This window comes from Monodelphis domestica, chromosome X (genome assembly GCF_027887165.1).
Source record: "Monodelphis domestica isolate mMonDom1 chromosome X, mMonDom1.pri, whole genome shotgun sequence".
In the NCBI taxonomy this organism is placed as follows: domain Eukaryota; kingdom Metazoa; phylum Chordata; class Mammalia; order Didelphimorphia; family Didelphidae; genus Monodelphis; species Monodelphis domestica.
Window position 1 is genome coordinate 22,743,029 of NC_077235.1, and position 11,656 is coordinate 22,754,684.

The following is an 11,656-nucleotide window of genomic DNA, read 5'->3' on the forward strand; positions in this document are numbered from 1 at the left end:
GGGAAGGCTACTAAGTGACTGTGGAAAGTAGGGAGTTCATGGACTGAGAATGGACGATGTGAGGACGTGATTGTCTGTGTGGGATGTCTGATCTCTCTATAGATCCTGTGCAATGTGGGGCAGGACTCTGTGTGGACAGGGATGCCTCTACAGTAATCCAAGGGCCAGAAACCTACTGGCCATTCTCCAGGAATACGAGCTTTTCCCACAAGACCAATGGAACGTGAGGATTTCTTCTGTCTTTCTTGAATATTTTGTGTCTTGTAAACAGACTGGGTTATAGACAATGGCATCAGCTCACAGTGTGTTTTCATCTATGCCTAGAATCAGGACTAGAACAAGACAGCCTAAACCAATGCCAGTGCGACTTTTGGGGTGAATGATCGAACGACTAATAAAATAAAGTCATCTTCCCTAAACAACTGGATGTTTTTGTGATTAATATGGGAACTGGTATATGGATAAATACAATATAGTTTAGGCTGCTATTTGACACAGTGGAGAGAGCTTGGCGGCTTAGAGCTAAGCTAAGTGTTCAAATCCAGCCTCATATGGTTACTAGCTTTGTGATCCTGGACAAGACCCTTGACCAATGTTTGCTTCCTCTTCCTCAGCTGTAAAACAGGGATCATAATAGTACCTTCCCACCAGGGTTGTTACAAGGATCAAATGAGATAACATTTATAAAGGGCTTTGAGTAAGTGCAGAATACATGTCAGGCAGCTTCTTCATCATTATTATGTGGTTCTCCATGGAATCCATTCGTAGAAAAATATCTTTTGTCCTGACAAATGAGTGATGACGTTTCATCCCTAGACTATACCCCAATGACAACTTCATGAATAGGACTCATATTGGCTTTCGTGGGTGGTCAGGTAGGGTGCTCTGCCATCCCTGACACACAAGAAGGCCTTTTTCAAGCTAGACGAGAAATGACTTTCTTTCACAAGGAAGACATTCTCCTGTACTTAGCATATGATCCTCCATCATGTAATCAAAAAATGAATACAGTCAAGCCTGTTAAAAGAAATCTTGACTCATCCCTTGCCCTAGTCAATGAAGCACTCTAGAAAAGAGAAAAGTATTTCTTTAGCACACCAAGGAAGAAGCAACGGGGGTGTTGCTAGCATGGAACACATGGCTTTTGTAGACGGGAGAAGCACCTTCTATGTAAGGGCAGAAATATGCTGAATACAATGATGAGATGGGTTTTTAGGCCACTTCAGCCGCCCCCCCCCCGTGTCTTACGTGGGTACGTGCAAGGGTATTGTGGACCATCGGCTCTTGCAGGCTTAATGTTGCTAAAATCTACAGTGATGAGACTTAATCCAATTTACTAAGGCTTACCAAACTTCAGCAATTAGTTTATGTGTTAAAAAGATGAAGGTAAAGCTGTGAGCAATAAAACTGTAAGAAGATCAAATCAGGAACCCATGATTCCCATGAAGATGCAGAGAATTTCAGTACTTACATAAAACTTACTCTTAGCTGAATCCTGAACTGGATATGAATAATGCTGTCTTCAGGCTGAAGGAAAACTTTTACAATGATTCCTTGTAAAAATGAGCCCCTTTGAGACAGCTGGGTCGCTCAGTGGATTGAGAGCCAGGCCTAGAGTCAGGAGGTCCTGGGTTAAAATATGGCCCCAGACACTTCCCAGCTGTGTGACCCTGGGCAAGTCACTTGACCCCCATTGCCTAACCCTTACCATTCTTCTGCCTCGGAGCCAATACACAGTATTGACTCCGAGATGGAAGATGAGGGTTTAATATTTAAAAATAAGCCCCTCTAGCCTGTGAACTTTAGATTACTCCACCCTACTTAGTCTAAAAAAAACAGGAAATGTCCACACCCATACTGAAGGGTTACATATTTAGGAGTTTGGCCTATGACAGACATGTGACAGCAAATGACAAATCAGAAACAACTGACACACGCCTAGGCTGGCCTAAGTCAAGCTTAAGCTACCATTGATACATGTAAGATGCAGGAAAGTGATATAAAAACCCTCCCAGGAGGAACAGCCCCATCCAGCTCCTGTGGAGGGCCCTGGAGTCTGTGGGCTGGGGAAGGAGAGGAGGTCTTTCTGGGGCCAGAGAAGTGCTGGTTCTTTGCCATTAGTTTTTCTGGAGTCCCTGAACCTCAGATGCTTGCTGTTTGTCTCTGAGTGAAGGAAATGGGTATATTGAAGTTCTGAGAGTGTCTGCATTGGGAAGGCCTGGGTTTGTGTGAAAAGAAGCACAGGGACAGGTGGAGACCCCAGAGCTACTGGAGCTGTCTCCCCCCTTCACCCCACCAGGGGGAATAGAGTGTGGTTAGAGCCCCAGCTGTGATCCTTCTCTTAGACTGTAGACTTTCCAGAGACAAAGCAGGGGTTACCTCTGAGGGTGACGACCCCAGGCACCCCCACTGAGGAATGACAGGTGCCTCCTTTTAGATTTGCCAGGTTGGAGCCTGCTAACAACCTCCATAGGGTAGGAGTTAAATAATGGTAAGATATTCCCATTTTGTGGATGAGATAACTGAGGCCGAGGCCAATTCAGGGACAAGTGAGGCGCCTGCCAGAGCAAATAGGTACATAACACAGGATTAGGGGGGAGGCAGGTATGAAGCTAGAAAGTGAGATGTGGAAGTCTCTGTGAGGGGGTGAGGAGAGGATGGGGGGATGTTCCAGGCATGTTGGAGTCCCGAAAGGAGAAAAGTCAAAGAGCGCAATAAGATGCCTGACTGAGCCTGAAAAGTGAGACTCCCTCCCCATTGCCAGAAAAGTTTTGTGCTGCAGGAGCAGCCTCCACACAGCAGGGGGCGTGTTGGGAGGACAGGGAGGCCCTGAGACTGTGCAGGGCCCCCTCCCTGCGTGAGGGCGGAGCTCCGCCTGCTCCAGCCTCCATCTCCCTTGAGGGGCGGAGCTCCGCAGCCTCCATCTCATTCTTCTCCTCCTGGCCATGTAGAGCAGCCCTAAAAGTCAGGGCTGGGCCCTGGGGCAGGCCCAGAAGCTGCTGCCCATGGAGTGGGCTACCAGGTCTTCCTGCCCCTCTCCACAAACCCCCAGAGGATAGTCAGAGCAAGCAGCCCCCAACCCCCAGTTGAACCCAGGGGCCTATGGGAGCAAAGGCAGCCCACCCGCTACAGGTAAGCAATGGGCAACCTGTACCCCAAATGCCCCCACTCCTTCATCCTCTTCCCTGCATCAGTGTCCTGGGTGAGGGAGAAGCCGAACTACCCACAAGCTCTCTCCTTGCTTCCTTCATTGCCTTAGACCTAGACCTCTACCTTGAATGACCAGGAACATGGTGGGAAGGCGAGTGGGATAAGGGGGATCAGGAGGGTGGTGAAGTAGAAGGAAGTGCAGAGTCTAGGCTGCGGAAGGAGAGAGAGAGGACAAGAAGCTGTTCCAAAAGTCGGAGGGGAATGTACAGAATTAGCTAGGCTCCATTTTCTCGATTCGTGCTCTCTTTCCCCATGTCTCGTTGCAGGTCCTACAATGGCCAGCAGCAGCAAAGGCAGCCATTTTATTCATGGGAGGGGAGAGGCACAGAAAGACTCCCATTGGTCTTTTTCAAAGTTCCTAGACATTTCATTGGTTCAGTGTGGGACACGTGATGGAAAACGTACTCCCTTCTCCTTATTCTTTCCTACTCAAATTTTATTCCTATGGGCCCTGCTGCTATGCTGTGCAGTTTCTGGAAATCTCATTCAGGGACAGGGTGCCCTCTTTACCCTGAGTTTGAAGACTCCCAGATATCTCCATCAGCCAGACAAGACTCAATGGCCTCTTGGACTTGTGGCTGCTTTCAGCTATGCATTGGGCACTGGGCAAACATGCGGGCCCTTGTATGCATTGGACACCATGAAAAAGTAGAGTTAATGGATATCTGGAGAAAACCGAGCATGGGGATGAAGGAATATACCTTCTTCTCTGCAGGACATTGTCCATATACAAAGATGGACCATGTACTAGGGCAGAGAAATAGTGCAAACAAATGCAGCAATAATGAATGCCACTTTTTCAGATCACAATGTAGCAAAAAATTAAATTGAACCAGGATCCATGGAAATGCAAATTTAAAAGGAATTGGAAAGGAAATAATCTCATTCTTTACAACTGGTGGATCCACAAAGAAAATGAGGAGACATCAGAGCAAAACCTATGGGATACAGCTAAAGCACTGCTCAGGGGTAAACTGATATTGCTGAGGGAGGAGATCAATGAGTTGGGCTTCCAACTCCAAAAATTGGAAAAAGAAGATTTTATAAATCTCCAAATGAAAACTAAATTAGAAATCCTAAAAAATAAAGAAGAAATTAATATAGCTGAAAGTCAAAAACAAAACCAAACCATTAAACTAATAAATAAGTCTAAGAGCTAGTATTGTGTAAAAAAATAAGATAAATTACTAGTTAAATCTAATTTAAAAAGGAATAAAGAGAATCAAATTGACAGTCACAAAAGATGAAAAGGGCAGTCTCAGCAGTAATGAAGAGGAAATTAAGGTAATTGTTGAGAACTATTTCCCTCAATTTTATGGCAATAAAATATGATGATCTAGGTGAAATGGGTGAATATTTACAAAAATAGAAAGAGCCTAGATTAAGAAAAGAGAAAAAAGAGTACTTCAATACTATCTTGTCAGAAAAACAAATTGAACAAACCATCACTGATGTTCCTGAGAAAAAATCCACCGGGCCAGATGGATTCACATGTGAATCTCATCAGTCATTTTGAAGTCAGTAATCCTATACAACCACCCCTCCAAAATATAATCCCAAATAAAAAAGTGAAAAATCGTCTTTTTGCATCCCTATTCTAACTTCCACAGTTCTTTCTCTGGAGGAGGGATAACATTCTTTGTCAATCACTGTACAGAATGTTCTCTGATCATTGCATTGCTGATACCATGTTTTCTTGGTTCTGCGTATTTCCCTAGACATCAGTTTAACAAAGTCTTTTTAGTCCTTTCTGAAACCATCTTGTTCATCATTAGTTAACATTGTCACCCTCTGCCACAATTTTTTCATCCATGTCACCAAATTGAGGTATATCCCCCTTAGTTTCCAGGACTTTGCACCCAGAAAAAGAGTAGCTAAAATACTTTTTATCAGTTGGTCCTTTCCCGTATGTCATGATCTCTTTGGGATACAGTCCTAGTGGTGTTATTAATTGGATCAAAGGATAGATGTTATAGGTGTTTGGTCCTAATTCCAAATTGCCCTCCAGGATGGTTGGATCCAGTCATAACCATTCCAGCAATGTGCATTAATATCCCAATTTTGCCATATCCCCTCCAACATTAATCATTTCCCTTTGCTGTTGTATTATCCAATCAGATAGGTATGAGGTGGTACCTCAGAGTTATTTTAATTTGCATTAGAACATTTTGATATGATCATGGAAAGGTTTGATTTTGTCTTTTAAAAACTGTTCATTGAAATCCTTTCATTGTTTCTTAACCAGGGAAATGAATGGCATTCTTTTAATTTTGATGAAGTTATTTTTATATTTGAGAAATAAAACCCTTAATCGGAGAAATTTGCTATTTTTTAAGCTTGTTTATCTTCTAATGTTGATTGCTTTAGGCTAGTTTGGGGGGTGTTTTCTTTTGTGTTTTGTAAAACCCATTTTTTTAATTTAATATGAGCAAAATTATACATTTTATATCTTATAAAGTTCTGACTTATATGTTTAGAAATTCTTCCCTTCTCCCGAAATCTGAGAGGTAAAGGATTCCACGTTCCACTAATTTACTTATATCACCTGTTCAGTCTAAAACACACCCATTTTCACCTTATTTTCTTATAGGGTGTGAGAGATAGATGGATGGAAGGATGGATGGATGGAAGGATGGATGGATGGATGGATGGATGGATGGATAGATACCTGATTGTTGCCTTAGTGTTTTCCAATTTTCCCTGCAATTTTTGTTCTATGAGTTGTTATTCCAAAAGTGCGGGGGTGGGGGGGAGGATATTGGGATTCACCAAATACTCGATGGCAGAGGCATTAGAAAATCTGTGATCTTTGGATTGATTAAATACTAGAGCTCTTCCATTGACCTAGCATTCTCTTCCTTAGCTAGGAACAAGATTATGTTGATGATTAATACTTTTTCCTGTAGTTTAAGATCTGATACTGCTAGGGCACCCTCCTGCACATATTTTTTTTTCATTATTTCCATAGATACTCTTAATCTTTTGTCCTCCAAACGAATTATAGCACTGAATATGTAAACTACTTTAGGTAGGATTGTGATTTGGGCCTCCCTATGAATAAACAACATTCGTTGAATTGCTGAGAGTTTACTTTATTGTTTGTCCAGACTAAATAAATTCCCTGGTATTTTATATTTTCTAGTATGGTTTTACGTAGAATTTCATTTTCAAGCTTTTCCTACTAGACTTTGTTGAGGAAAAAAAAGTGTGTGTGTGTGTGTGTGTGTGTGTGTGTGTGTGTGTGTGTGTAGGGAAACATTCATCATTTCTTTGAGTTTTATTTTGTATTCTGGAAGTTTGATGAATTTATTAATTTAAAGGTGATTCTGTAGGATCCTATAAGTATACCGTGACATCATTTGCAGAGTGTTAGACTAGTTTTCTCTTGGCCTTAAATCAAACAGAACCCCTTCAATTTCCTTTTCTATGATTATAGTTAAAGGTGGCATCTCTGGTATTAACTGTAATGATGGGCATCCTTACTTCACTTCCGATGTTATTGGCAAGACTCCTAAATTCTCCCCATGTCAGGTGATACTTGCTGCTGGTTTGAAATATTACTTATCTTTGTAAAGAATAACTCTCAGGTATGAAGCTAGAAAGTGAGATGTGGAAGTCTCTGTGAGGCTGCTGAGGAGAGGATGGGGGGATGTTCCAGGCATGTTGGAGACCCGAAAGAAGTGTCAGAGTGCAATAAGATGCCTGACTGAGCCTGAAAACTGAGGCTCCTACCCCATTGCCAGAAAAGTTTTGTGCTGCAGGAGCAGCCTCCAAACAGTAGGGGGCCTGTTGGGAGTACAGGGAGGCCCTGAGACTGTGCAGGGCCCCCTCCCTGCGTGAGGGCGGAGCTCCGCCTGCTCCAGCCTCCATCTCCCTAGAGGGGCGGAGCTCTGCAGCCTCCATCTCATTCTTCTCTTCGTGGCCCTGTAGAGCAGCCCCAAAAGACTGGGCTGGGCCTTGGGGCAGGCCCAGAAGCTGCTGCCCATGGAGGGGGCTACCAGGTCTTCCTGCCCCTCTCCACAAACCCCAGCGGATAGTCAGAGCAAGCAGCCCCCAACCCCCACTTGAACCCACAGGCCTACGGGAGCAAAGGCAGCCCCACCCGCTACAGGTAAGCAATGGGCAACCTGTACCCCCAAATCTCCCAACCCCTTTTTAGTCCTCTTCCCCGAGTCTGTGTCCCAGGTGGGGGAGAACTAGAACAGCCCGGGATTTCTCTCTCTTTCCTTCCCTCATTGACTTTGAGCTAGACCTCTACCTTGAGAGGTGGGGATCGGATGAGAGGTGAGATAGAAGGAAGAGCAGAGTCCAGCCTGGGGACTTCTCCATTCCTGCTCTCTACCCCTAGTCACGTTGCAGGTTCTAAAATGGCCGGCGGCCTCAAAGGCAGCCATTTTATTCATGGGAGGGGAGAGGCACAGAAAGCCTCCCATTGGTCCGTTTCAAAGAATATTGACATTCCATTGGTTGAGTGTGGGGCACGTAATCAGACAGTTACTCCCACTCCCCATTCTTCAGCACCACAGTCTCTCTCTCCTTCCTTCCCTCATTGTCTTAGACATAGACCTCTACTTTGAATGGGGGGGGGGGAACTTGTGGGAGAAGGGGGGACCAGGAGAGTGGTGGTGTAGAAGGAAGTTCAGAGTCTAGCCTGGGGAAGAAGAGAGAGGGCTAGAGGCTGTACCAAAGGAGGTAGGGGAATGTACACAATTAGCTGGGATCCATTATCGCAACTGCTGTTCTCTTTCTTCCCAGTCACGTTGCAGATTCTAAAATGGCCGGTGGCAGCAAAGGCAGCCATTTTATTCATGAGAAGGGAGAGGCACAGAAAGCTTCCCAATGGTCTATTTCAAAGGATGTTGACATTCCATTGATTGAGTGTTGGACACCTGATGGAACAGGCACTCCCTGCTCCTCATTCTTCCCTTCCCAACGTTTCTTTTTTGGCCCCCTGCTGTTTTGCTGTGCCTTTTTTAGGAAAAGCATGGTGACTCTGGGCCAGGGGAAATCTCATTCCCGGACAGCGTACACTCTTAATCTTGGGTGTCAGGCCTCCCAGACATCGCCTTCAGACAGGTAGGCCTCAGTGGCCACTTGGACCTGTGGCTACTTTCAAATGTATATTGGGGTGTGCCCAGGGAAACCCAGGAACACACATTGGGGAATTGTGGGGGCCCTTATGTCTTTTGGATACTGTGCAATAGTGGAGTTAATGGAAATCTGGAGAAAAACAAGCAGGGGATATTAAGGAATATACCACTTTCTCAGCAGGACATGGTCCATGTACAAAGATGGACCATGTTTTAAGGCAGAGAAATAGTGCAAAAAATGCAATATTGCAGAAACAATGAATGCCACCTTTTCAGATAACAATGTGGCAAAAAAATTGTAGAGGGATCTGTGCAAAGGCAAAATACAAAGCAAATAATCTCATTCTTCAAAATTGGTGGATCCACAAAGAAAATGAGGAGACATAGCAGCAAAACCTATGGGATACAGCCTAAAGCAATGTTCAGGGGAAATGATATTGTTGAATGCCTCTACTAACAAAATAGAGAGTAAAGATATCAATGAATTGGGCTTGCAGCTCCAAAAACTGGAAAAAGAAAAAATTAAAAATCTCCAGAAGAAAACTAAATTTGAAATCCTAAAAATAAAACAAGAAATTAATGAACTTGAAAGTCAAAAACAAAACCTTTGAACTAAAAAAATGGATGAAGTACTGGTTAAATCTAATTTAAAAAAAAATAAAGATAATCGAATTGACAGTTACAAAGATGAAAAGAGAGGTCTCACCACTAATGAAGAGGAAATTAATTTTTTTTACTCAATGGTATGGCAATAAATATGATGACTTATGGAAATGGGTGAATATTTACAAAAATATGAATGGCTTAGATTAACCAAAGGGGAAATAGAGTACTTCAATGCTATCATGTCTGAAAATGAAATTGAACCAGCCATAAAGGAACTTTCTGGGAAGAAGCCCACAGGGCCAAATGGATTCATAAGTGAATCTCCTCGCTCATTTTAATGTGAGTAATCCTATACAATCAACCCCCAAATTATAAAACGAAATAGAAAAGTAAAAAATTGTCTGTATGCAACACCATTCTACCTCCCACAGTTCTTTCTCTTTGTGTTTCATTCCTCAGAATGTTCTCAGATCATTGCATTACTGAGAGTAGGTAGGACTATCACTGTGGAACCTTCCACTTTATTACTGTGAACACGTGCAATGTTTTCCTGGTTCTGTGTATTTCACTTGGCATCAGTTTAAGAAAGTCTTTACAGGCCTTTCTGAAACCATCTTCTTCATCATTTGTTAACATCACCATCCTTTAGCACATTTTTTTCATACTGGCCCCCAAATTGAGATACATCCCTTTAGTTTCCAGTACTTTGCACCCAGAAAAAGAGCAGCTAAAATATTTTTTATCCGTGGGTGCTTTCCCATTTTTCATGATCTCTTTGGGATATAGTCCTAATGGTGGTATTAATTGGGTCAAAGGATATGTATGCATTGTGTTATAGGTATTTGGTCCTAATTCCAAATTGCCCCACAGAACCAGTGGATCCATTTATAATCCTTCCAGCAATGTGTATGAATGTCCCAATTTTGCCATATCCCCTCCAACATTAATCATTTCCCTTTGCTTGTTTGTATTATCCAATCAGATAGATATCAGGTGGTACCTCAGAGTTATTTTAATTTGCATTAGAACAGTTTTATATGATCATGGAAATGCTTGATATATTCTTCTGAATACTGTTCATTCAAATCCTTTCATTGTTTCTTAATTGAGGAAATGAATGGTATTCTTTTAATTTTGATTAAGTTATTTTTATATTTAAAAAAGGAAACCCTCAATCAGAGAAATTTGCTATATTTTTTTCAAGCTTGTTTATGTTCTAATATTGGTTGCTTTGGGTTGGTTTCGTGGGGTGTTTTGTTTTTTAGTAAAACCCATTTTTAAATTTTAATATGAGCAAAATTATAATTTGTATATCTTGTAAAGTTCTATCTTGTGTGTTTATAAATTTCCCTTCTCTAGAAATCTGAGGGGTAAAGCATTCCACGTTCCCCAAATTTACTTATCCTATCACCTGTTCTGTCGAAAATGTACACCCATTTTCAACTTATATTGGTATAGGGTGAGAGTGAGAGAATTTCTGCCTTAGTGTTTTCCAATTTACCCTGCACTTTATGTTCTATGAGTTATTATTCCAAAAGCGGGTTCTTGGGATTCATCACATACTAGATGGCAGAGGTATTAGGAAATCTGTCATCTCTGGATTGATACGAGATCTTTTCCATTGATCCACCATTCTGGACCAAAGCCAGTAAGTAACAAGACTATTTTGAAGATTAATGCTTTTTAATGTAGTTTAAGATCTGATACTGCTAATGAACCCCCCTGTACATTTTTTTTCATTTTTTCAACAGAAATTCTTGATCTTTTGTCCTTCCAGATGAATTATGGCACTGAATATGGAAAATACTTTAGCTATGATTGCCATTTTGGTATCCCCATGAATAAATTAATATTCTTTGAATTGCTGAGATTTTGAGTAAAGGGTGTTTTGTAATTGTGTTGATATGATTCCTCCACTTGTCCTGGTGTAATAAATTCCCTCGTATTTTATACTGTTTAGTATGATTTTACATAGAATTTCTTTTTCTAACTATTTCTGCTGGACTGAGTTGGGGAAAAATATATTCATATGTATATATTTATGTCTCTGTGTGTGTGTTATGTGTGTGTGTGTGTGTGTGTGTATGGAAACACTCATGAGTTCTTTGAGGGTTTTTTGGCATTCTGTAAGTCTCTTAAATTTATTAATGATTAATGTGAATCTGTAGGATACTCTAAGTATACCGTGACATCATTTGCACAATGCTACATTGGTTTTCTCTTGGCCTTAAATTAAAGAGAACCCCTTCAATTTCCTTTTCTATGATTATAGTTAAAGGTGGCATCTCTGGTATTAACTGTAATGATGGGCATCCTCACTTCACTTCTGATGTTATTGGCACGGCTCCTAACTTCTCCCCATATCAGGTGACTTCGATGTGCCCAACTCCTTGCTGTTTCTGAGGGGACGCTGAGCAGTACTGGGTTGGGGTGGTATGTGAACGAGAGAAGCCTTGAACAACCTCTCCACCTGCCACATTCTCCTCTTCCCTCACCAAATACAACCGAAATACATCGTGGTGGAAAAATAGGGTTTCTGCTTCACTGAGAAAAAGGTGGTATGTGCTCTGCTTTGGGGCTGAGGACGGCTGCAGAGGGGTGCCACCAAGACTGAAAAGTCGTGACCTTTTCAGTGATTTTGTAGAACACTGATCTCTCGTGTCTTTGTCGAGAATTGTCTTAGGCTGCCGTCTCAAGGTGTTTCCATCCCTTCATGGTTTGTCTTCTGTTTCTCTGCAGGGCATCCTCTG